We start from the raw sequence: 22,832 nt of genomic DNA on the forward strand, positions 1-22,832 counted from the left end.
GGATTTAGTAAGGTGTTAATATATGGGGCTTTTTAATAGCCTTGTGTTGTTGAAGATTTGCTTGTTTATTTCATTTTGTTTATATCATTCTATTTATCTTATACATTGGAAAGGAACTACTAACTTATAAATACACTTTGGCAAATGTCTTTTCATTACATAAAATATTTATATCTTTGTTTTGTAATGCCAGGTAACTAACACGCCTTCTTTGGAAGGGAAGTGACGTTTTTAACTACCTTCTGGCGATATTTTAAAAGATGTGTGATTTTTTACTCTGTATTTTGCATTCTGATGAAGGTGAAGCACAGCCTTTACTGAAAGCGTGTTATTTATTCATTTGTTTTATCGCTAAATTAAACCTGGTTTCTACCGCTCTTATTGGTTTTCAGTTCGCATTTTTGTTTTTAACTAGTTTGTCGTGATTTTCTGTGTATAGTGGTATGTTTCTCTGACTGTTTTGCACAGGGTCCCTTGGGTTAAAGACATGGCAGTGAAATGTATGGTGGTAACAAGGCATTTTATTCTAGCAACTTTCCAACATTGTACAAGCAATGTTTAAAATGTGTCCCTGGTTTTTGGGCTTTTGCACTCCCCCCCAAAAAAAAATTTTGGCTTTTTCCAGATTTCTTGTGCTGCAAAGTTCAGAGATACAACTGTGTGTCAAGTAGATTTTACAAGGAGCTGAGAGCTGCAGGAGAACAAAACTTTAGTGCTGCTTATTCTAAGTCTGCTTGCATTGTTAACAGCACAACAGGTAGTGTACTTGCTTTTGATGCAGAAGGTTGTGGGTTCTACTCCCACAGTAGATAGATGCATTGCTGATACTGGACTGTGTTGTAAAGTGGGTGGATACTGCAGTCCTTTTTGGCAAAGATACCTAGAGTAGTAACTATGAACCTATCAGTTTGCCATACAGTCCCTATTGCGATATTACTAGCTTATCGTTTTTTTAATGCAACATAGGCAATTTATTCCTCAAGGGCAACAGGCACTTTATTTGTAGATGAATAAACAATGACATATAAAATTGTTTGCTAGCAGCAACCTCTTCATTGTTACAGATTTCTTTAATGTGGAATTATTTAGATGACTTTTACACTTCAGAGATTGTGCATATTTATTGATACTGGTGGACTGTAGAAGGTTGAGTAGACTTTTATGATGGAAATATTCTGAATTGGGTAGTTTTGTCATTGGTGCATGCATTTTGTTTCATTGTTTACTAATGTTCAAAATAATAAATTTAAAATGCCCTCTAACAACTGTAATGTATTGTACAAGGAATTCAATTTAATACAATCGGGAAGGTTTATGAAAGAGCATGTGTATGTTTCATGTTCAAGGGGCCTATGATTTGAAAACAGCCCAAAAGGGGCCTATGATTTGAAAACAGACCAAAGTTAATCTTTATCTGCCACTGGCAAAATGTATTTTATTTGAATGTGGGTTTCAATGCTGTTTCAATGCATGTGAGTTTCAAGGGCAGAGAAGTTTTAATGCTAAGTCTGTTTTCATTGTGAGACTGCATTGCTTTGTTTAGCAGATATCTATTGGGATTTGTGCTGTAAAAATGCAAAATAAAACTTTCAAATGAAATCCAAATCATTGCAGAAGTAAAGCAGTATGCACATTACAGTGTTTATGGTAAATGGAGCAAAATAACCAAGAAATGGGACACTGGAATGGTTGCAGGGGTAGGCTCCAATCGACCATGATTTTAAGAAGGGAAGGACAGCAAACTCAGACAGCCCTGGTTGAACTATACCTCTCAGCTGTCCATATTTTTGCAGAATGAATAGATATTTGCTTCTTATTTTTAGTCTGTTCCTCATAAAATGTGTGGTTTTCTGGCAAATCATTTAGGAATGAAGTCACTAAATGACAGACATTGAGTTTTACATCATAACCTTCAGAAAAATGAATGCTAAAGCAAGACCTGTTATTCTATCAAGTGTCTTAAGTTTATACAAGAGCAATTTTAGTAGTGTTTGTATGTTCCCCCAATATATTTGGCCTTGTCCAGATTTCCTGCATTAACAGGTTGAGAGGTACGTGCAAATAAAATTGCTTTATAGAATTAGGCATATCCAAACCTCTCAACTGTCCCCGATTTTGGCTCAAAATGTTGCTCTTCCCCTAATAATCCCTCTGCAAAATGGCAATTTTGGAAGAAAACATGGAGGGTTTACAATTAATAAATAACTGTAATAATCAGTTATAGATTACTTTTATTTCAGAAATGCATGTAGATTATTTTATTTTGTCAGCTGCTCAAGTTAGCAGTACTAATATTAAGTGCCCCTTCTTTGACAGGTTCCCAGCTGTATTGTGTGGCTATTTTATATTTATGCATCACATTTTTGGTCCATTTTTCATAAAATTGTGTTTTTTTGGCAAATTAGTGGCAAATCATTAAAGACTGAAGTTAGAAAATAATGAAAGACATTTGAGTTTCAGATTTCGTACCTTTCAGAAAATTCATACTAATGCAAGACCTACTACTCTATTATCTTTCTAAGTTTATAAAAGCAATATTTAAAAATTGTCCTTATTTTTGAGCCTTTGTCCCACTTTTATGTATGGCTTTGTCCAGATTTCTTGCTCTGAGGTTGAGCGGTATGACAAATGTGTCAGGGCCAATGCAGTCAGCCAGAGACATTTCAAATTGTGACAAACTTGTTGCACCCCCCCTCCCCCATGTAGTGACTCTGGATGTGTCCAAGTAAGGAGCGGTTATGCAGTGTAAATGTGCAGACTATCCCCCCCCCCCATCCAAGGTAAACACAAGTACTACAGTGGCTTTTCATCTGTCATTGATTTTGCAGAATGTTCTGGTTTCTGTCATATTTTTATACTCTTGATATATGCTTATTATTATTCAGAAAGTGCCTTTTGCTCTGTGTTTAAGTAGCAGTGCTTTAATGAACATCAGGTAAGCTTGTCTGATATTGTACGATGCAAGTAAGTTTTAATAAGCACTATTGCCAACATTGAAAGCCTTTCTGTTGTTGCCATGCAGAGAATACTTACATAACTAGATAATGTATAAGCCTTGGGTATTGAAATGCATATGACAATATTTGTAATAAAGGCCAGGATTAGATTATGTTAAGCTCATTACAGGCTTTACCTGCAAACTAAACAGAATGCCAATCTATCATGTGTGGTCCATATCCTGTGCAGTAATCCTTTAAGCAATATATGTTGAGCTTGTTTCTTGTTTGCTTTTCATTTTTTACTTTGATCATGTTTTCCCCATGAAACAAGTAGATAGTTGTCAGGCAGCAGGTCTTTTTTGGATAAGAAACATTTTTACAAGTGGGGGTATCACAGAGATTGCTACTTTCAGCATGTTACTTGGTACTTTAATAAAGCTGAATATAAATTATAATTAGAACTGGAGTGCAAGGAGAAATGATATGAGTTAAGTGCTGCTTGTTTTTCTTATACTTGATTTTGACTGGCATTCCAGTAATGTATTTAAAAAGTAATTTATTTTTTCATGCCTCACATCATTTTTGTTTCCATCTAGATATTAAGTAAGCTGTCATGCAGCCAATGGATTGAAATATTTTTTTTTTCTTTTACACTTCATTTTGTCTTGATTGGACTCCCATAATGATGGTTTGGCACCCAGGGCAACATATTGAATTAAAGTTTTTGTGGTTTTGAGCATAGCTCCTCCCCTTTCTAGTTGGTCACACCCATTCCTATTGACCCCACCCATTCAGCTGTCTCCTGAAGCCCCCCTTTGATTTGAAGTCACCAGCCATCACTGGAGACAACAGCTCTGGAAGTATCATCCTGAACACAGGTGTACCAAAGGGGTGTGTCTTAAGCCCTCTCCTTTTCACTCTGCTGACACATGACTGCATGGTCACACATGAGATGAAAAGGATCATCAAATTCGTGGATGACACCACTGTTATAGGCCTGGTCAAAGACTGAGAGGATGAGGCATACAGGAACGTGATTGATCAACTACTGGTCTGGTGTGACAGCAACAATCTAGCACTGAATGTCAGCAAGACAAAGGAGTTGATTGTTGATTTCAGAAGATCTCAAGTACCACACAAACCTCTAATGATGAAAGGGATGACAGTGGAAATGGTAAAGAGTACAAAGTTCTTGGGTCTTCATCTCACGGAGAACTTATCCTGGTCAGTCCATGTATCCAGCACAGTCAAAAAAGCTCAACAATGCTTGTACTTTTGTAAGGAAACTTAGGAAGGCAAAGTTACCAAGCTCCATATTTCAGACCTTTTATAGGAGCACCATTGAAGGTGTCCTGACCAACAGCATTGCAGTCTGGTATGCAAGCTGTAATAATCAGGATCAGAAGGCTCTCAAGAGAGTTGTACGGTTAGCAGAAAGAATGACTGGCACCTGCCTTACTCTTCTGGAAGACCTACACAAATGCCGGTGCATAGACAGGGTTAAAAAGATTTCCAGCGATCCAACACATCCTGCCAATGCTCTGTACATTTGCTTACTCTTTGGCAGAAGATACAGAAGCTTGCATTGTAAGACCACCAGACTGAAAAACTGTTTCTTTCTGCTCTCGGTTAGACTGTTGAACTCTGGGAAAACGAACCATGACGTCTGTTACATAACTAGCCTATCAAGGGGCTTATTTTATGGATGTGCGATAACTAAGTGCAATACTAAGGTGGCCCACCTATACACTGAAGGACTGTAAAGTGCAATATACAAGCTGTGCAATAATTTAGTCTAATCATAGATATGCTGCTATTGTTTTAATTTTACTTTGACAACATCACCTTCGTATTGTTCCTTGTCTTCCTTCTCTCATGCTCTGGGATGGGTGTGGGTTACTGCTGTCTTACTTTACTTACAAATTGCTACTTATTAAATTTCTACTGTGATATTTTATTAATTTTTCTCTGTCTATATGTGCAACTGTTTTCTGCATTGAGAATGAAGCATTGTAATTTTGTTCAGCTACACTGCTGTGTAGTTCTTAATGACAATAAAGTTTTCTTTGACTTGAACTTTGATTTTGACATTTCACTGTGTCTTCCTAAGACTTCCAGGAGAGAAACTTGAAGCACTTACACAGAGAGAGGTTTGTCTAGCATTTTGAAGCTTAAACTTCACAAAATATCCATGTTAGAACACTAAATTACTACACTTAGTATCTTTTTTGGTGTTTCAGTACTTTTTGCTTATTTAATCAAATTTTATAACTTATGTTTACAGTTTTCTGTGTTAAACATGTCGGTTTTATGTCTTCAGCAGTTGCCTTGCTGTTTAAGTATCCAGTTGCTCGCAATTCTAACTCGTTTTTCACTTTATTTTTCCACTTTTAATTCTCTCTCTCTCTCTTTTTTTTTTTACATTAATATGCAGCTTAGTCAGAATCGCTGACTGTGCATTATCGTCGTGTTGGTTGTGTAGCTAATAGATACATCATTTTTTTTACACTGTGTGTTGTCCTTTGTAAATTCATTAGACTAAAAATACATGTAGCTAATAAAATAATTTTTCCTTTGACTTTACACTGTTTCTTATTCTTATTTCCTAGTCTGAGTACAAACTTGCTGAGAACAATAGTGGTTATTCGGTAGTTGGGAGTAATTTGCTGCTGTTCTGAGGGACACACATTATGGGCTGGACCTCTAGCTACTTTCTGTTTGGTTCTCTCACGTCTTCCACTCAATTTCAATAGTGTATGGTGGTGCTCTGCACAGCTCTGTGCAGTGTATTTGACAGATGCAGATGTTTTCACTTTTGAGTTCTATATTAGGAGCCTTAGTTAAATTCTCTTCCATGTTATTGCTGTATAAGTCAGAGATAAGCAACAGTACAGCACTGCATATCAAAAGCAATCTCATACGTAATCTAGGCAAGGTACTTTTTACTTCCTTGGTGTGGTCCTCAGACCAAATTTTATATATCCTCACTTGCTAATATACCTCAAATCAATACCTTTCCTATAAGTCAAGGCAGTCTCTCTCTCCCTCTCTCCCTCTCTCTCTCTCTCTCTCTCTCAGTAGTCACACAAAGAAGCTCTGATTTTGTGCTATGAGGTACACTGTTGCTCACATGGAGAGCAAGACTGTTCTTTCAGACATAGAACACTCCAGTAAATCAACTTCATACATCCCAGGTGCTATAATCCTTATTTTTTAGCCGACATTCATAAATGTGTAACCATGGATTTGCCCTTCCTATCTGTCTCTGCAGCCTTCTTGGTCAATATATTTATTGACAGCCATCTCCTACTTAAACAAAATGACACAGTGTGTGAGATATATAGTTATATAATGTTACTGGAGGCAAAGCTCTCACACGAAGCCTATATGAAAAACAAGCAGGCTGTCAGTAGCATGCAATACTACACTACTTCAATAACACATAGCTCAGACCAAACAGATAGCCCTACTTATGCTGAGGCCTTCAAAAGTAACAAATATAAACACAAAGGCCTCCTCAACATAACCTAAGAAACAAGTACTCTCAGCAACCTACAAAAAACTCAAAAACACACAACACAAACAGCAACCTCCATGAAATACATCTAAGAGTTATACTGATTCAGTTCAAAAGCCCATAAGGCAAACCTCCACACACTCCAATATCCTAGACATAGGCAACTCCATAGTGAGACATACTAATGCACCACTCACCAGGCTGTGCAAAAAGAGTGTCACAGTCAGTTGCCATGAAGTACCAAATTTCACCACATCATGCGCGCACACACGCGCACACACACACACACACACACACACACACACACACGCACACACGCGCACACACGCACACACGCACACACACACACACACAGACACACCACATAGACACACACACACACACACACACTCAGGTCCTGGCATCACAGCCACACATATTACACAGTCATAGTGTACATAGGTATAAATGACTTGAGATATTAAGAGGGTCATAATGGAGCTCTCTGAATATGTATCTGAAACAGGTATGAACCTAGCCTTGGCTGGCATTCTACCATCACTAAGAATGATGCTTCCATACAGACAAAAGACTGTTGATTTCAATAATTGCCATAGCTTTTGGTGTATTTCAATGGGTATGCAATATATATATATATATATATATATATATATATATATATATATATATATATATATATATATTTGCCTGGGAGGAGATGGTTAACAATCGTTACTGATTTTGCCAGGTATTGTATATTGCTGTCTCTACAAGGCTTTCTTATAATGGCTACATCCTTACTTACCTCCATAGTGGCTTTTTGTAGGCAGCAGGAGTCTTCTAAAGCTTCTACCATAACAAAACAGAATCCGGATAACATAATGGTACTGTTGCTCAATGCTTGGAGCCTAAAGAAAAGCCTCCAGTCCTACAGGCCCTTTTTGACCTGGAAAACAATGATGTCTACATTGCCACAGAGACCTAGTTCAAGGCCGATGAGAGCACTCTATCATTGCATGGTTTTGTTGCTTTCCACACGTTCAGGTCCACTGCTTTTGATGAAGATACTAAAGGTGGTGGTGTCTCCATATTCTTAAAATATTTTACCTCCTGACTTTTTAAACAAAATAATGACTTAGAACTTCTTTGTGTCCAATTTACTTTTAACTACCCCTTATTATATCATAGCTAGCTATAGGACCCCCTCTATATCCATATCAGTTTTTACCTCCTACCTAGCCAGGATAGAATTTCCATGCATTAAACCAAACACTATTCTCCTAGGAATCTTCAACTACCCCTCCATCAACTGGGAGACTTTTTAACACCTTTACTGAATTATCACTTAACACACATAGGCAAACATACATTTATTTGAAAGATAACAAACCATGTTAACATGTTAACAGTTACAAACATTATACATCACATATATTCTTTTAGACAATTATTATAAATCCAACATTACATAAACTGATCAATTCCTGCCTACCCTTAAACCACACTCCTCCTCCAAAACATTATTCTTTATGTATTGTTTTCACAATTTCCATTCATCAACTGGGAGAGTTATACATCTTCAAATATGTGTGTCCAGAATTTTCTGGACTTCATTAATCAAACTCAGTGGACCAGTTTGTTTTCATCCCAACTAGGGCTGATAAAATTCTGGACTTGGTCCTTACCAGTATGGGACATCTTTGCTCCCCACCAGTTGTCATTTCTTCTCCAGTCAAATCAGGCTACAACTCTGTAACATTCATTATAAGTTTGACAAAGGAAGCATCTCTCAATACCTTGTCATTGAAAGATTATGCTAAGGTAAATATACTAAAACTAAATAATGACCTGACAAAATTTAAAATTCCTCTCAAACCTGCTGATCCCACTGTATATGTGGAAACATATACTGCCAGATTCTATGAACATGTAAATAGTTGCATATATTTATCTGTCCTCCTCCAAAGTAAATGCAATGAAAAATATAAGAATAAACCTCTCTATAATAAAAGGAAAAAAATCATTAAATGCAAAAATAAATTTAACTTTCAAGATGCTCATAAAATACTCATACTAAACTAAATACGGAATTCTAGATCCTGATCAAATCAACCAAAGTCAGATATGAGGTAAAAATACCCACTCGGTTAACCTTAACCATAAATCATTCTTTAATTATGCTACAGATCTCAGACACAATGCCCAACACTGAGCAGAATGAATAGCAAATTATGTTACCTACTCAAATTCAGAGTATATAACCAATCTACTAGCAGACACATTTATCTTTAACATTACCCCCTCCATATTCTCAGATCACATACCCACATCTACAACTCTCTCAAATTTTGCAAGAACAAGTCCTCAAGGAACAATCCAAGGCCAAGAACACTACCCACATGGGGCCAGATAGCATACCTCGATGTCTGCTGGTAAACCTGAAACAGGATTTGTTAGACATTTTACAGAGGCTATTTCATTTCAGCCAGCAAACAAACTTTGCAGTCATTGAATGGAAGAAAGCAGCAGTTATCCTCCTGCACAAAGGTGCTGAGTCAGTGGATATGCATAATTATAGGCCCATATGATTTACCAGCCTTAGCTGTAAGGCTATGGAAAATATCATTATAGAATCAATTAATAATGACATAGCAAACCTAAAAAACCTTGATTCAAGCCAGTCTGAGGTCATCCAAGGCAGATCCTGCCTACTTAAGCCAATTGACTTTTATAAAATAGTTACTTGAGGCAGTGGAGAGCAAACCAGAGTACACCACATATCTAGATCTCACCAAGGTGTTCAGTGCCATCCCACACTTGGGTATCATGGGTAAACTCTTCCAGCTAAATGTAAATCTGTAGGCAACTCACTGAATAGCAAATTGACTCACATATAGAATACAGGAAGTTATGTTGGGTGGCACTTCCTCCTCTAAAAGACCTGTTACTAATGGTGTACCTTGGGGGTCAGTCCTTGGGCCATTTCTCTTTGACATTTATTTCTCCGAGGTCAAAGCAAATGTTAAAGGTTTCTGGTGACCAAGTTGCAGATAACTGCAAAGTTGTTGCCTTCATAAATTCCTCAAAGGACATCAAGATCCTCTAAGAAGGCCTTTCCCAAATAAATGGCTGGTGTCAAGATCATGGACTGAAACTAAATGCCAGGGAATGTATTATAGTATAATTTTGCAAGCATGGCATCCATTGTAAATATCACATTGACAACACTCACTTAAAAACTGATGTCATAATCAGGGGTCTGGCAACCTATATCAACAATGGACTGTCGTTTAATCACCATGTAGCCACTGCTGTAAATATGCACTTCTTCATTGCTCAGCTTATATCTAAAACTATGGAGTTCATGTCCAGGGATATAAACATTCCACTGTACTCAGCTATCAATATGCCAGTCATTGAAGATAATGTCTCTTTTGTTATGTGCTTGTCCAAATATTTGCCACAACAAGAATGAGCACAATGCTTTCTCACTAACAAAGGGACTAAATCATTAAAAAATATGCAGACCATGTCAAAGTCTCGTCCCTCCTGTTATTATCTTACAGGCTGCTAAAATTCTACCTCTGCCAGTCATACAGAACCTTATCTTACATCATCCTGTCAGATCAATTATATATTTGCAAGTCCAATAGTAGTGTGAACACCAAATCAGGGGATCCTGATCACATTTGCAACATTGCTAGAAAATTCAGGAGGATCGGTATGTATTACAGAGAATACCACTTCTGTGGAACTATCTTCCACTTCACATAAAGCAAAGTACTTCCCTTACTCTACTGAAATGTAATTTGGATGACTGAATGAGAAACCATTAATTCATCCCCAGTTTAGCTCTGATGTCTCTCATGGATAGGAGAAATATGCAAATGTCCCAACTCTCCAATTTATTTATGCACAAAATATAAGGGCTAAACAAATGGGAATTGAAAGCTTGACTTCTTAAGATCCTCCCAGATCAGCAGCCTAGTAAGTGGCTATGAGCCTAAGAACCTAAACAACTAACCTGCATTATTATTTCTTCTTCTTTCTTCCCCAGCATTAGGAAAGGGAAACCCTTGGAAATCATAATTCTGAAACTCAGCAATGCTGTTATGGAAATATTAATTCACATCGTATTAGGAGCTTTGAAACATATCAGTTGCTATTCAGGGGCACACCAACCATCTGAAATATGCAGCATTTGCTCATAATTATATGCAGTCCAAACATTCAAGAACATATATACAAATCTAGAATAGCAAGATTTCCTTTAATTTTGTGTACTGATGTACAGTCTCAGTTCGTCATCACATGATCATCATATCATATTTATTATTTATTTATTTTACATTTGTTGACCAGGATAGTCCGACTGGATACATGTCTATTTTCAGCGGAGGCCCGGGGAGAAAAGCTCCATTTATCAACACAAAAACAAGTAATAATAATAATAATAATACAATAATACTAAAATAGAGCAAGAAAAGAATATAGATACATCATTTCATAATGTTTAGCACGGTAGGAATACGCTACCGCATGCTAAAGGTTTAACTCAATAACGAGCAGGCAAATCTGTACATTATAACATACTCATTTGATAACTAGAATGACTGGCTTGCTAATAATCAGTTGAGTAGAAAAACACCAAGTTGTTGGGTTGAGTTAGTCAGGGTTTAGACAGGGGCAGAGCCAGTGTGATTTAAAGTATTTTTGAGACCTTTTTTTAAATAGGGGTAGAGAAGATTCTTGGGTAATAACTGCAGGAAGTAGGTTCTAAATTTTACCAACTGAGTTTGCAAGCAGAGAATCCCCTGCTGTGTTGCTGGATTTTAGGGTTAGGACCAATAGTTTATTTGAGGATTGAAGTGGCCTGAGAATATTATGTGGGCTGATAACGTTCTTGAGAGTTGAGGTATTTTCAGGCTGGTTGAGCACTTTGTGTGCTACTATAAGCTGGTTGAAATGCAAAAGGGAAGGAAATTCCAGCCATTTAAGTTGAACTAGGTTGTTGCAATGGTGAGTCCTATATGCCTTACCATGGCAAATCTAGCTATATGGTAGTAACAGGATGATAGCTTGTTGAGGTTAGTTTTAGAAAGGTTGGTAAATACTGGAGAGGCATAAAGGAGAGTGGAGAGAGAACATGGGTTTGTGCAATAGCAACCCTAGCAAAAGGGGTGAGGAAAGGTTTGACCTTGTAAAGGGAACCTAGCTTGTTTTGTTAATGGACTTTAGTGTGGTCAATATGCACATCAAATTTGAGGTTGTTGTCTATCAATACTCCTAGGAGCTTCCTTTGGCCATCTGGGGAGATAATGGTGCCATTGCTAGACTTAATAGTGAAGAATGGATGAGTGGACCTATGGGTAGGGGAGAAAAGTAGCAGCTTGGTTTTGTTAGGATTCAGGAGCAGTTGTCGATTAGTTAGCCAGTTTTCAATGCTATTAAAGGTATTCTGGGTTAGGGATAGGAGATTTGTTTGAGAGGAGGCAGAGCATATCAAGGTAGAGTCATCTGCATATTGGATACAGTGTGCATTTGGGATGGTAGTATGAAGGCTGTTTATGAAGCTAGAGAAGAGGAGGGGTCCTAGTATAGATCCTTGAGGGACTCCTAGGGTGATTGGGAGATGGGATGACAGCTTATCCTGCCATAGGACAGCCTGCTGTCTACCAGTTAGATAGGACTGAAACCATTGTAGTGAGTGATGGTCTAAGAAGACAGCTTTCAGGGTACTGAGCAGTAAATGATTGTTAACCACATTGAAGGCCTTAGAAAGGTCAAGAAAGAGTGCTGATGATAGTTTGGTGTTGTTTCAATTAAGGTTGATGACATTAGTGAATGATAAGAGAGCTGAAGTGGTACTATGGTGTGGTTTGAAGCCATGCTGGGAGTCTGCCAGCAGTTTGTTTTGGTTGAGGTAGTAAATTAGTTGTTTGTGGACACATTTTTCCAAGATTTTTGCTAGTGGTGACAGAATGGCTATGGGTCTAAAGTTGGACATTTCTGTGAAACTACCTTCTTTATGGAGGGGTATTACATGTGATATTTTCCATATTGATGGAATGGTTGCCTTGAAAATGGATCTATTAATGAGGATAGAGACTAGGAGTGTGATGGCATCTGCAGCTAATTGCAGGTACTCAGCAGAGAGGTGGTCAGCTGCTAGAGTAGTGGGTTTTGGTTTTTTTGAGAAGGGCACAGATGAGGATAGTAGGGATAGGTTGAAAGCTAAAGGAGAGATGAGTCTTGGGAAGATTTGAGCCATCTGTAGTATTATTGGAGTTAAAGCAGGTGAAGTATGGTGGGAGGGTTTGGGGTAGGTGGGAGTGAGTTGGGTGGCTTGTGCCTGGATAGTTTCAATAAAAAAGCAGTTGAATGTGTTAGCAATTACCTCTGGTGTTTTGTCAAGGGCTATACCAGATAACACTGTTACTAAAGACAGCTTGCTCCAGGTATGTTCTTACAAAATATACCACTTATACTGTAAATTGCACACAGTTTGTATTTCTTAAAGCAAGTAAATGTAAAGTGTTTACTGAAAACATCATACTGTTTTTATTTAATGACACAGAGCTCTATTTTGTTGTAGCCGAGTTTCTCATGGCTGAAATCCAGGTAGAATGCACTACAGATGGATATATTTTTAGCGATTGATTGTTTGTCCAATTACTTAGTAAATTAATGGATGATATGGGTAGGCAGGGATTTTTGCCAATGCTTTTGGACCCTGTGTGTTTGCTTTATAATACACAAAGGAGAATATTTCTTGATATTAACCTTAACTGTTAAAGAAAATATAAGGTGCAGGTAGAATGAGCCTTCCGTGCTTGGTTGCTGAGTAGAATAGGTTCTTTTGAGTGTTGCAAGCCTTTCAGTGGGATTTGGAGCAGAGAACCGTAACCGACTGGGTTCTGCTGCACTGTATATTCAGTCATCAGCATTTTTGGCAGTGCCAGCTTTTCTTCCCAATGAACATTTTCACATATAAAATAAAAAAAATAACATTCCTTCAATTCCCCCTCACTTTGAGACTCATTTTCTGTCACAGCTTTTTATGATTTATATTGTAACGTAGTTTGCACTGCAGATTCACTACTAGAATCTTCTAAGTCAACATCTAATCCCTGAGTTACATGTCTAATACTGTCTATGATCACTTTAGAATATGCAAATATCTGATCCTCTTTGGGAAGAAACAACTACAGTACTATTTATAAAGTCAATTAACATTTCATGTTCAGTCTGTGACACTCTTTCATAACTCTGGTAAAATTAAAGTGGTCTCAGATAAATCATAATCAACATTTGCAGGGATTATAACAGAGATACTATTTGTTATATGAGTTCTGATGCCCAGACAGCCTCACTGCACTAAGGGTCACCGCTTTTGCTTTTATATTCTGTGCTGCTGGCTTACGCATACGAAAGGAATCACAAGCCTATGAGATTTATGAGAAATGAAAAAGTGTTGCAATTGTAGGACAGATTTCTTTTGTTGTAAATGTATCACTCTTCCTGTCTACATTATCCCATCACGTGTATACTAAGTGTTCTGCTCCTGGAATCCATGAAGATCATTACTGGGATTCACTCCTTGTATGACAGCGTCCTCTGTGACAATCCACAGGTGTCCAAAACTATAAAAAAAAGAAAATAAAAATAAAAAGGTGCAAAAAAAATGCTTATCTAAAGGTCTGGCCTAGCTTTAATTATGACATTCATATAGTCATGCACCCACAAAGCAATTTATATCTTTTCTTCTTTTTATAAGGTGTGGTTCCTTTCATTTCATATAAAATATGCATCTTCTACTCCTTGGAGTTACCTCTTATTAAGTAGGCAAATATTAGTTACTGTTTCTTTTATTACAGTATATTGTGAAGATCAGAGGTTCAGAAGTGTAAAGGTGCACAAAGAACATGTCACCATATTTCATTAATAAAAGAAACTGCAAACAAGTGCACCTTTAAAATGATATTAGACGTTATATTATTAAAACACTAATCATGTAGCAGTGTCACAAAGTGAGCCAAACAAGTGCACCTTTAAAATGATATTAGACGTTATATTATTAAAACACTAATTATGTAGCAGTGTCACAAAGTGAGCTTTTACAGGAAAAGCTTCACTGATTTTTATGTTACTTGCCAATAAATGCTTTATATTTCAGAAACTTGTTATAGTGCATAGCAATTTTTCAGTGTAATGCTCTTTTCTGTATTTTGCATTTGTTCTTATCAGTGTATCTATACATTTGGATGTCAATTATAACAGTGACCACTATATTAAAAATAAGTACTTAAGTAGCAATAATGCTATTCATCTGTAAATACAAGCAAATTATTCAGCTTATTTCTTCAAGACAATCTTATACTAACTCTATGATAATAACCATGACAAGAGTCGAAAAAGCTGTCTTTTTAATTCTCATTGTCAGGTTCAAACTTTTCAATGTTCTCATGTTAAACAACTCTGTCTCACACACACACACACACACACACACACACACACACACACACACACACACACACACACACACACACACACACACACACACACACACACACATTCCCTCACTCTGTTCTGTGAAGCATTGAAGTCCCAGCATGCTTTCATCACTTGCTGGTCCACTTTCATCATTGTTATAAAATGTCTTTTAGGGAATTCTAAAGACAGTGGCAGTATGCCAGGTTAACTCACAAACCTACATCTCCCAGCTTGCTCTCACACTATAACAGCACAAATTTGCAATTATATTACTACAGACTGGTTGAATTTCCACAACCAGCTACAGAACATTTCATGTTACCAATGGTTTCAGGTACAGGATATCCATTACTAGGAAATTGTTTGAAGCAGTAATCAGATTCTACATGCTTCTGCACTCTTATGCACGAATCTTCATTTTACTCGTTTTTCTCTCCCATGCTCGCTGCACCTCAACAAAATGTGATGTCAATGTGCAATGACCTCTGTTGACTTCACTAAGCATTGCTGAAACAGAAAACCACATTTCTGCACATTGACCGTGACAAAGTTTGCCTTGTCAGAGTGCAATGGGAGCAGAACAACAGCAAAAAAGATCCTATTCATTAAGCAGTGTCAATATATATTGTTCTTGAGTAATGCCAACAATCTGCGAAGTGAAATTAGAAACTTAACAGGCAGGGGCACAACTCCCCAGGCTTGCTCACTATCCATCAGTCGTATGCTATTACTAATCTCAAATACAGAGCAGGCACTTCTGTAACACACTCTTGTTTCTTAGCTCTCAGTACAACCATGAATAACACTTGTCCTTTTTTAGATCTAAAGTACTGGAAATCCATGGCCTCCATATCAATGTTTGGTTAAAATATATCCAAGTAAATAAAAACAGATACTTTTTCAAAGAGATTCACATTTCTGAGAGTGCACCCTCTTTTGACCATTGACTTATGTGTTTTCAGGTTTATAGTGCATTCTTTGAAGTTCTTCTGAACCAAATCATTAACATCTCCTTTTCACATGGCACACTCTCATCTGTCTGGAAAACTGAATATTTTCATAATCCTTAAACATTCCTCCTCTACCAAATCACATGGGTCCTCACAGACAGAAATCAAAAAGTCAGGATTTGTGATACCACCTCCAACAAGAGGCTGGTCACCTGCAGAGTACCTCATTTGCTCAGTGCTGGGCCCATTCCTGACTGGCATCTACTTCTTGGAGGTCAAGGCTAACAAGAGCCTCTGACTCACCAGGTTTTTAGATGACTGCAAAGTGGGGACTATCATAGAATCCCCCATGATTCTAACATCCTACAAGAAGGTTTAACACAGACAATTGACTGATGTCAAAGCCATGTATTAAAACTCAATGCCAGGAAGTGCATTATAGTGCCTTTTTGGAAAAAGTCCACCCAGGTTAATTACTCTGTTGATAAGACACCCCTAAGAGTTGACCCATTAGTTAGGGACCCTGGACTATATGTAGACAGTAATATGACCTTTGACCAACATGTAGCAAAGGTAATAAGAAAATCATTCCATTTAGCCTAAGTTCTAAGTAAGGGTATGACATCCAGATCCAAGGAAGATATAGTATAACCTTACCTGACCCTTATCAGACCCATCATTGAGTACAATGCCCTCTTTGGCGTGTACCTGACCAGGCATATACAACAGTCGGAATACCTTCAAAGGTTTCTCACCAAAAGAATCCAGGGTATTAGCACATTGTTCTATCCTGATTGCTGTAAAGCCCTAGCTCCGCATTCAGTCTCCTATAGGTTACTGAGAATCGATCTATGCCTGGCATATAAGGCATCCTCAGATCCAGTCCTGACTGATCTTTTGCACATCCACAAAATGAATAGCACCAGAAACTGTAGATCCAAGTATTGAAACTTTTCTTGAAACATAAACATAACATGCTGGTGAGACAGATATATGTCTCAAAGGGGGTCTATATTAATAACCTCAAATGATTAAAAGAGCAAACGCTCTTTAATCGACCCCTTAAAATCGAAAGCACTAAATCCCGAACACAAGGAACAGCAATTTGTTTTCCCAGTACTGACTTGTTTTTCCCTATAGATAGTCTATACTCTGTGATGAACCTAGATAATCTCACTGGAATGATGTTCATTGACTTGTTCAAGACCTTCAGCCGTGTGAACTGTTAACTACTGGTTAGTGTGCTCAAGAAATATGGCCTCAGCCCTTCCTCACTAACTTTGCTCACTGATTATGTGTAGCAGAGACACTCCAGAATATCCTGTCAATCAAAAGACTCTTCATTTAAATGAATACTGTTTGGATCATGACAGGGAGCAATTCTTGGGCCCCTACTATTGGCAGTTTGCATCAGCTCTCTTGTCATGTTCCTAACAGAACAGAAACATGCAGTTTGCATAGATAATATGATTATCTCTGTGTTTGGTATCTTACTGTCTAAAATTAGCACCTTACCAAGTTGCACCTTTATTAACCTCTGACACACTATCTTCCACTTAGACTTGGACCTTAATATTTATCTTACTACAAATAAAATATGCATTTTTGTACACACAAATGACTGAGTATGATGACTGAGAATTTGAATGTAATTGAATATAATGTACACATGCTTAAAAGTGTTCAAATATGCAAAGTACTGGAGATGGGGATGGATTTTTCTTCACATTTTTTTGTATTATCTGGAAAATCATGAGCAAAACATTAGTAGCACAACTTCTGAAAAGGATGAACCTTTGCACATCTGCAGAGCAAACAGCATCAGAACTACTAGACCTAAATTTTGCTTGTGACACAAATAGGACATGCTGGAGAGACAGATAAGTTTCTCAGAGAATTCCCATTCTCTGGACCATGTCCCCCACCCACGTGACTCAGAGTTCCTCCCTCACCCTTTTTAAGCACAACTTAGATTAATGGATGGGTAATCAGAAATTCACCCATTGTCTGGGTCCTATGTCTCTGATGGACAAAAGAGGTCAGTAAATCACCCCTTAAATAAATCATATTTGTTGGCCACATTTGGGTTGCCCGGCTAGGCTTATGAGCCCTAGTGATTATTATTCTAGTATATATGTATGAACTTATAAAAGCCGAGGAGTAAGCTAGCTGCCTATTCAGTCACTCCCGACACTTGAACATGTGCTGTCAGTAATGGTGACAACATTTTCTGTGCATAAATCCTGAAAGGCTGCAGAAGCTCAGAATTGAATATGTTGCTTGGTTAGTATAGCTAACAACTGACATTTCTGTCTCACTTTAATGGTCCTTTGCTCAGTAACTCCCTTTTATTTCTTGTCGTAGGTCTGCATTCAATAAAGGCTCGCTTTGATGTAATCGTATGACCTTTGAATATCTTAACGTACGTAACAGTATTAAAAGTCACATTTATTAAAATTTATTGTTAAACTAGCCTAGAACTATTTAAGTCTGTTTATCTAATAATGCTATGTACTTTCATTCTAGTAATTAAGACATCCTGCAGATAGCTTACTTAACGCTATAACTAACTGAAAATGTGTCTAAATCCATATGTGAATACATATTAAATTGCTGCAGAGAAAGTTTTATGGTACTCAAGGTGACAAGCATTTAGAACAGTAGAAGTTCATGTAAAGGACATCATTTGTGGGAATAACTATGATAACTATTTGCTGGATCAATGACTCAAAGACTTCCAGGCCATAATTTTGGATCAGATCAGCACTTTTTGCTTTGAATCTGATGCCTATACCTATGTCCTAAAAAAAAGAAAAAAATGTCTCTCATAGCAGACTCAGTTAAGCCTCTGCAGACAGAACAGAGATTCAGACACTGTGACAAAGTTAAAGGTAGTACTGCTCACACGTGTCAACAAGCAGCAGGAAATGGTTGTAAAAGTAGGTTACAGGCAACTGATTTTAATGAAATAGAATACATGCACTTGTCTGGCAGTTATATAAAGACTTATTTAGGTTTAATTCAATCCCACATTAAGCTTCAGATACCTCTTTTCTGTTCTTTCTGCCTGTTTCTAAAGCACTTATGTCCCTCCTTGGTTAATATGGTGCATTCACTGGAGTGCAGATGCTTGCAGCTTTAACGGTACATTCTGTGTCATTTACTATCATTAGATTGTACACAAATGTCACAGCAAACATATTGTTTTTGTAGAGAAATGTTAAGCTGTGTTGTATTTGACAGACAATGCGTGAACTGATAGGCAGAACAATAAAACGTTGTATTTGTGTTAAAGAAAAAGATATTTTTAGCAGCCAAGATTAGACATTCTATCAGTAATAAATATCTGCACTCTTTAACTCACAAAAATTAAGTGAGGCATTTTGACACCTATTTCAGTATGTGTGTGTGTGTGTGTGTGTGTGTGTGTGTGTGTGTGTATATATATATATATATATATATATATATATATATATATATATATATATATATATATATATGGGTTCCTATAAGTACAACAAAAACTCATTATGTCGAATGTGTCGGTTGTTCAGCAAATTCTTTCCCTGGGAAAGAAGTTGCTTGACCGCTTCGTTGTTTTGCCATGTTCTGAAGTGTAATGTGGTCCCTTGTCCAGTATAGCTCCTGAGCGTGATTATGCAACAGTTACTGACCTTAGGGTTAGGGAGCGGGTTAAGGTAAGTGCATATTATGCATGAAAGTGTTTACTGTTTTATATTTTGTGTTAAATGTATGGTTGAGTTACGTGTGTATGTGTTTTCAGTTGTTTACTTTTGTTTTGGGAGGGGTAGAATTAGAGTTAAGGTAAGTGTGTATGAGTTTGGAGCTGTTTATGTAAATGTGAGCGTGTTACTGACCTTGGGGTTAGGGTGCGGGTTAAGGTAAGTGCATATAGTTTAAAATGTTTACTGTTTTTTTTTTTTCATTAAATGTATGTTTGGGTTATGTGCATATGTGTATTTAGTTGTTTACTGGTTTTTTGGGGGGGGGTATCATTAGGATTGGGTATGTGTGTATGTGTTTGGAAGTGTGTAATGTGTTTTTTTTTGTGGAGTTTGGAACAGCGATTTCTTTCCCTAGGAAAGAAATCACTGTTCTTTGGATTCGACATTTTCAGCTTTCACTGAAAATGTGTCGATGTAACATCGTTTGCTGTTTTAAGCGTTCGATGTTGCAATATAGACCCATATATATGTATACATATATATATATATATATATATATATACACACACACACACACACACACACACACACACACACACACACACACACACACACAAACATTCATATAGACAGACACACACACACACACACACACACACACACACACACACACACACATACCACACGCGCGCGCACACACACACACACACACACACACACACACACACACACACACACACACAAACACCTGTGCATAGGCAGAAATACATTAGCTTTCTGGACTTGCTTTACTTAATTAGTTGCTGTGACAAAGGGGGATACTGCCAGAACAGCTATCTGGAATTTTGTAAATAATTGTATGTCATTTGTGAATATCAACATGATTTATATTAAGATGCTTGTGTTGTAACTGCATTACAACTGTATGTCATGTATATCAAACTGGTCTGTACAAATATGTGTTAAAAAGATATTTTACAAAGTACTTGTGCTTAAAATGTAACCACAGTGTGCCCTGCTGGAAGAGAACAGAAATGTACACTGACTATTGTAACTGTTTAAATGTATATATTTTAACAATGGAAACTGGAATACATAATGTTAACTTCAGAAAAATAGCTGAAATTAAATTACTTTATAGGCTAGGCTTTCTTTATTGTCTTCAGAGTGAACTAATTACTACTTCTGAAAGTATGAAGGAATGCAATTGTTTTATGTCTTCCAGCATCCGCCAAAGATCTGAGGTCTATGTATTTTCACAAGTAGATGCTAAATAGTGCCAAGCTTCCAGCAGTGAGGGTTTCACCTGGGTAGAGTCAGATGACAAGAAATGATGTCATTCTGCAAGCTATCCCAGCAGTAATATTTCAGATATAAATTTGAGAACTCTCTCAGAGAGACAGGGCATTCTGAATTCTGTCTTGGATCTGACACAAACCATTCACCACTCATCTGCCTTGCTTTGCAAATAAGTTCCTAGGGCATAATAACTCTCTTAGATATAGTCAAGAAAATAGTGTAGCTTCGTTTAGATAGTTTTCTTTATTTATTTGAGATTGTCCTGCAATGTTGGTATAAATATTTCCTTTGATTTCTGGAACTCTAATGTCACTGCAAATATATACTATTTTCCTGTTATTTTATTATTTATTATTAAATATATTTAAACCTTTCATTGTGGCTTATCTGTCTAGAGATATTTAAGTTTTGAGGGTACTTGCATATTTATTTGGTGACACTGTATGGGCCACTCCTAGTAGCTTTGCTCTTGGTCAAACTACCATTTGTATTAATATTAATATTATAGAGTAAGACCGGACACCCTTTGTTAAGGGCCTTAAAGTAGCCAATAAGGATTTGGCTGGTGGCAGTGATAACTACCTTATAGTCAGGGCAAAAGGGAGCATAGCTAGTAAACCTGTGCCAGCCTTTCCCAGGTGAGTGTGTGTATGTGTGTGTGTGTGTGTGTGTGTGTGTGTGTGTGTGTGTGTGTGTGTGTGTGTGTGTGTGTGTGTGTGTGTGTGTGTCAGCTACTTGGGTAGGGGCACAAAGTACTGGTTGGACAGAAAGGGTGCTGGATGTTTTGGCTTGGCCACTCAGCTAAGATCTAAACTCTGTAGCTGTGCCAGTGGGGAGTTGTACTGGGGATCAGGAGAAAGAGGGAGAAACCAGTCCTGGACTGACTGGTCTCTGTGTGCTGTTAAGGAAAATTACACTTGATGCAGAAAGTTGCATTTGGAAATACTGTGTGTGTATATGTTATCCTCCCAGTGTATGTCCCACACTGTTGCCAGTGGAGAGGATTGAACCTCCTTGATTACTGGTCCAGTGGTGGGTCATCACAATTGCAAAATAGTCTGTTAGTGAATGTCTCTTAAAATGCCAAGAAGAAGAAATAAATTGAAATCATGATTATTATTTTACAGTGGGTGTGTGATGTGTCCAAAGATTATAGAATAAAAGCATTCAATGTTGCATGCAATCTCAGTGCAGAAACTTTTATCATAAAATATGTACATTTATTAATAGGAACAAGCAGTACTGACAGGTTTAATGCCTGCCACCTCTCTTGACTGTCTACATGATGAGCATTCAGGCTGGTTACAGAAATAATTTCCCCACTTCATGTCCTTTTGACCCTCTTCAGTCACTAGCTTTCCCCTCAGCCCCTATAAACTTTATTAATACTATCACTGAGTGCTTTGAAAACTGTATGTTACTTTAAAGGCTGCTGCTTATGTTAATTTCTCTCTTTCAAACTTTACCTGTTGTACTAGTTTGATACCCGCAGTGATCTTATATAATTTGTTCCACAGAATGTCTTCCTCATATATAATTAACATTTATAAATGCTTCAATAAATGCCCCCAATCCACTTTTACATTCATGCTAATAGGCACAAACCCTTGGTTTTCTTCTCACAAGTGTTCATGCATTACCTTGTTTGATGTTCTTTAATGCACTTTGTGATATCATTCAGGGAATCAGGAATGGACCTTAAGCTTCATGTGCATTCTTGACAGAGACCTGGGTGGCACCTAAGTTCCTTTTCTGCACACACTCCTGGTTAAGTAAGTCACTTTCTTACTTACACTAGATACAGCATAATGTATTACACAGCTTCATATCAGTGTTAGCAACATAGTTATTGCACACTAGTGAGGTGGAATTTGCCCTTCACCATCTGTACTCGTAACCACACTCACTTGATATTTCTGGGATGAACTGTCTCTTAACAAATTCCAGGCCACAATTCCTGCCTAACACA

This window comes from Protopterus annectens, chromosome 1.part0, assembly GCF_019279795.1.
Source record: "Protopterus annectens isolate FY-2018-M chromosome 1.part0, PAN1.0, whole genome shotgun sequence".
Taxonomy (NCBI): domain Eukaryota; kingdom Metazoa; phylum Chordata; order Ceratodontiformes; family Protopteridae; genus Protopterus; species Protopterus annectens.